Source organism: Gorilla gorilla, chromosome 11 (genome assembly GCF_029281585.2).
Source record: "Gorilla gorilla gorilla isolate KB3781 chromosome 11, NHGRI_mGorGor1-v2.1_pri, whole genome shotgun sequence".
In the NCBI taxonomy this organism is placed as follows: domain Eukaryota; kingdom Metazoa; phylum Chordata; class Mammalia; order Primates; family Hominidae; genus Gorilla; species Gorilla gorilla.
The window spans coordinates 46,950,001-46,955,000 of record NC_073235.2 but is presented as its reverse complement, the minus strand read 5'-3'; the positions used below and the strand labels follow the sequence as shown (position 1 = coordinate 46,955,000).

Genomic DNA, 5,000 nt, shown 5'->3' with positions numbered 1-5,000 from the left:
TCACTCTAGTATTTCTATATGGGAACTAACAGCTTCTATAGGACCTCTACAAAGTGCCAGAAATATGATCTCATGTGTAGTAATAAATTTAAATGTGTTTTCTTTTACATATTCTATCCCTCTGTATTTTCCCAATCTCTTCCTTTTTATGACTCCCCCACTCTCAGTTTCTAAAATCACTTGTTCACTCCGGAGACCCAGGGGCAGTGCCTAGAGAAGGAGCTAACTTTAAAAAAAATAAACCAGGCTGGTCACAGTGGCTCATGCCTGTAATCCCAGCGCTTTGGGAGGCCAAGGCAGGTGGATCACCTGAGGTCAGGAGTTCGAGACCAGCCTGGCCAACACATGGTGAAACCCCATCTCTACTAAAAATACAAAAATTAACCAGGTGTGGTGGTGGGCGCCTGTAATCCCAGCTACTCAGGAAGCTGAGGCAGGAGAATTGCTTGAACCCGGGAGGCGGAGGTTGCAGTGAACCAAGGTCATGCCACTGCACTCCAGCCTGGGTGACTGAGTGAGACTCCAGCTCAAAAACAAAACAAAACAAAAAAAGCACCATACTCAGAGCTGCTATAAGTAACATGCAGTTGTAAGACACACACTTCTTTGCATGATTCTTATTTTAAAGATTGGAAAGTAGAATTCGTATTTGTTTGTTGTACTAATTCCAATGGTATACCTGGAATTAATAAATGGTACTAAGACACTAAGGCGTTACTTTCTTGCATTATTCTAAATCAGAGTGTTGATTAGAGAGAATAATCCAAAGGTAAAATAGTCAGATAATTTATTTTTATGTAAGTTTAAAAAGAGAAAGAGATTGATTTTTTGAAGAGTTATAATTACATTCGGTATGTACCTTTTGTGCATTGAAATAATTCTAGATTTTCTGAAAAGGAAATATTGATGTAATTCAGCTCTCAAAACACTTGATGCCATGCCTTTCTTCCTAGTGTTTATGTAAAAGCAAGTGGTCAATTGTCGCTGCATCAGAGCTATGACAAGTTCTTCTATATTAGGTGGGCATCACTCAAACACTTTTCCATAGTAGATCCAGTGGTATACCTGGAATTAATACAATTTATTAATTAAGTACTAAGCTATGTTGTATTTATTGTATTAATTCCAGTGGTAATACAATTCCAGTGGTAATACAATGTATTAATTCCAGGTATACCTACCACTGGAATTAATACAATAAATACAACATAGCTTACTACTCAAGTCTATTACACGCCATCTAAAATAGCTAATCAGAAAGGCTGTATGTCTGAAACACCCAAAAGTCACTCATCCTCTTTCTTAAAGCATTAAAAGTTTTGGCAACTTTTCTGAATCAGAGTTGTGTGAGTCCTATACTGTACTAAGCTGGACATCTTAAGGGCTGCAGGTTTTAATATTTACACTGCCCCGACTCAGTTGGTAACCGCTAGCAAATCATCTCACCCCAGTTTTTGTCCTTTTCCTGAAGAAAGCTGAATTTGGTTTCATGATCACTGTTTGCTGAAGAAGACAGTCCCATCAATGGTCCAAAGCAAGGCCAGCTTTCAAAACAGCCACCAACTCTGAGTCAAGGCATCTACCTTCATTCTAATCAAGAAGGGAAGATACAAAGTTTCAAGACCAGTCTTCACCTTGCACTGAATCTAACGGGGTCTTACTCAGCCACTTTCCCCTACCTTTCCACCTAAAAGCCAAGAAAAGCAAGGATTTGGATTTTAAAGCTGTACTTGTTATAGGTGTTCATGGGTTTTGTTAGCATTGTTTTTTTTTTAGGGATGAGGGGTGTTACTGGAGTGGAAGGGGGAGCTGTGTTGCTTTTAGTTTGCCATTTAGGATGTTAAAGTTAGTATGGGTTTCAGTTTGCATTTTAAAAACTAGAATGGTAATGAGCAAGGTGCCAGAAGGAAATAACAAAGCACATTTTCCTGAATAGTTCCCCCTGTCTTCTGTGTTCAGATTCTACTCTGACTTCCCAACCCGGCTTCCTCTCCCGCCTGCTCCCTTCTGAGGTGCAGTGTAGAAGTTCATTCTCAGGTTTCTCTCAGTTTGCAGGACGAGATGCTGCCGGCCAGGCCAAGGGCAGTTATGCCAGCTCAGTGTAGTGCGGCTTCCTTGCCCCAGCGCGCGCAGGCTGAAAGCTCAGCCAGTTTCTCTTTCTGACGCTGCTTCACGTCTTCTCAGGGATTTCCAAGGCACGGACGTTCATTTGCCTAAAACTCTCTTAAACTGCCTGACAAAAAAAATAAGTACCTAAGTATGACATAAGTGGTGCACCCACGCAGGATAATTAGGATTGATGTGCTCTTTTAGAGGCACCAGATCCTCAACCTCCCCTTACTAGTGGCATTTCTCACCTGCTCATGTGGTGCCCACCTGTGGCTTGCTGGCATTGCCACTGCCTGCGAGTGGGGAGATTTCCAAGTTCAAAATGAAGGCCTGATTTTACATGGTGGAACGCTGTAGGACTGTGTGGAGCTCTGTGAAGGAATTAAGGATGGCATGAAGTCCTAGTTTATGTCACTGCTCCCTTGTTTATGTTCTTTCCTCGACTATTCCCACGCCCCCTCTCCAGATTTTGCATGGCTTTTATAGCCTCTAGTAATTATATCAGCAGCATGGAGTCTATTTTTATCTCTTCTGAATGTGTGCAACGTAAATGTCAAAAAACATAAAGGCCCTTTTTAGCGTGTACCTTGCATGCACGGTTTGAAAAGTGTGATGCAGCATTCAGAGAAATGTTGCATTTTGAGGTGAGACAGATGAAAAGTGGAAAACTCAATTTCACCACTTAGCTGCGTGAACTTTCAGTAAGTCCTTTATCATCTTGAACATTTAGCATTTTCTTCTGTAAAATGGAGTCCTGCTGCCTACCTCATAGGGTGGCAGCATGGAACCTAGTTTAGTGTCTGGGATGCCCCCTTTCCACAGCAGGTGCCCCCAAACTCCTAAATTATATATTTCATGCTTAAATGTCATGACCTTTCAATGCCCTGCATTGCCCTTTATCCAACTTAGAAACGGAGTAAAAATAAAATCTTAACCACTGTAAGTCACCATAGGATTGTCACAAAATTAGCATGTGAAAGAATGATACGGAACTCACTGTCACCAAAAAACTGTCCCTAGCTTGGCTAATAATTATAATAATACCTAGCATTTATTACTAAGCACTTTCTGGGAGCTGGTCTCTAGGTGCTTTACATGTAACCTTCACAACCACCCACTGACCCAGTGGATAGATATTCTTGTCCTCCACTTAATAAAGGAGGACATGGAGGCAGGTTAGATAACTTAGCAAAAGTCACAAGTTAGGAAGTTAGTCAGCTGGATTCAAATTGAAGCATCCTGATCCCAGAACCTACAGAAATATAAAATGTCTACCAGGCAGGAGCATTCACATGGCTGAGCTGCCCCAGCTTCTAGGCAAGGTTGTTTCCTCTCTTTGCGCTTCCTATTTGAAGTTGGGCCCTGAAAGCGGCCAGATGGGCCCGTCAGAAGGGCATGCGAAGCTGCAGTCCCTTACTCAGCTATGAGTTAGGGACCATCATGCTTCAAAGGGGAAATGGCCTCAGCATGTTTAGGTGGTCAAGTACCATGGTACAGTTTTTATGGCTCATTAATTTATCTTTAATTGCAGATAAGTTGGGAGAATTTAGAGTTGTGAGAAAATGTGTCATTTTCTGGTCAAAAATTCTCCTCTAGTTGTGATGAATGGACAAGATGGGAGTAACTGGGGGATGTGGTAAGGGATAATAATAAATAATAAAGAGCGTATTTGTAGGCCCTCAACAAAATCTAGTGATGGAAGGAAGAACATATATAGGCATGTTAGACATATGAGAAATATCATAATACATTTTATGGGTAAGCTAATAAGAACCAGTTATGCAAATTTTCTCTACTTTTTTATGAACTACTTATTGATTACCCCAGTCATTTTTCCATTGCTACCACGGCATAAAGCAGAGGAAGCCAGTGCAGTCAGAACCTCTTATTTATACAGTAAAGGCTGTTACCGACCAAGTACTTAGCAGCCAGAGAAATCTTGCGTGTAAAACAGAACTGGGATCTGCAGAACTTAGAATATGTCATTTAAAGAAATATGATCACTAGTATGTACTAAAGTGCTCCAGCTTTTTAAAAACTTTAAAATCAGTTGACTGAAATTTACAGTTATTAAACTTAATTCTTTTTGTTTTTTTGTTTTTTTTTGAAACAGTGTCTCACTCTGTCACCCAGGCTGGAGTGCCGTGGCGCAATCTCAGCTCACTGCAACCTCCACCTCTTGGGTTCAAGCAATTCTCCCACCTCAGCCTCCCCAGTAGTTGGGACTACAGGTGCAGGCCACCATGCCCGGCTAATTTTTGTAATTTTTGGTAGAGATGGGGTTTCACCATGTTGGCCAAGCTGGTCTCGAACTCCTGGCCTCAGGTAATCCGCCTGCCTCAGCCTCCCAAAGTGCTGGGATTACAGGTGTGAGCCACCGCGTCCAGCCAATTCTTAGTCTTTGGTACAGTGCCCATGAGTCATCAAACTCATATGTGGAAGTTTTTGAGAGAAGAAAAAAAAATGAGAGTAGATTGATTAATGACTGTTAAAAATACCCTGGGATCTAGGAATACCCATAGTAAAGAGCACCAGGCACTGGATAGATAATTGGTCTAAAGAGCCTGGACCTTGCTGAAGATAATATATACATGTAACATGTTTTGTGAAAATGGAGTCCTGAAGACGAAAGGTGTATCTTTTCCATATTGACTAAGTGACTTAATTGCTCACTTACTAGGCTGAGAAAGGGGAGCAGAGGGGATGTGGAGAGGGAAGAAGGAAGGAAGGAAGGAAGGAAAGGAAGGAAGGAAGGAAGGAAGGATGGAGGGAGGAAGCAAGGAAGGGAGGGAGAAAAGGGAGGAAGGAAAGATGTGGAAGGACGGAAAGAGGGGAAAGGATGATTCAATATCCTTTGACTACTGACATATGGCCTATTTGGGGAAGTAGAC

The 5,000-nt window shown here is 41.7% G+C and overlaps 1 protein-coding gene and 1 long non-coding RNA gene across 12 annotated transcripts in view; one reads left to right on the top strand and one right to left on the bottom strand.

Moving 5' to 3' along the window:
• The window catches only part of ZEB2 (zinc finger E-box binding homeobox 2), a 132,295-nt gene that overhangs the window by 69,057 nt on the left and 58,238 nt on the right, over positions 1 to 5,000 (top strand). The window lies entirely within an intron of this gene.
• Positions 1 to 5,000, bottom strand: part of LOC109025971 (uncharacterized) — a 20,960-nt gene that overhangs the window by 14,574 nt on the left and 1,386 nt on the right. For all 6 annotated transcript variants that reach the window (XR_008677671.1, XR_008677670.1, XR_008677673.1 and 3 more), the window contains exons 2-4: positions 2,358 to 2,480; positions 1,447 to 1,590; positions 860 to 1,065 (exon numbers count right to left, since the gene is read on the bottom strand). This is a non-coding gene — a long non-coding RNA (uncharacterized lncRNA). The remainder of the gene's footprint in view (positions 1 to 859; positions 1,066 to 1,446; positions 1,591 to 2,357; positions 2,481 to 5,000) is intronic.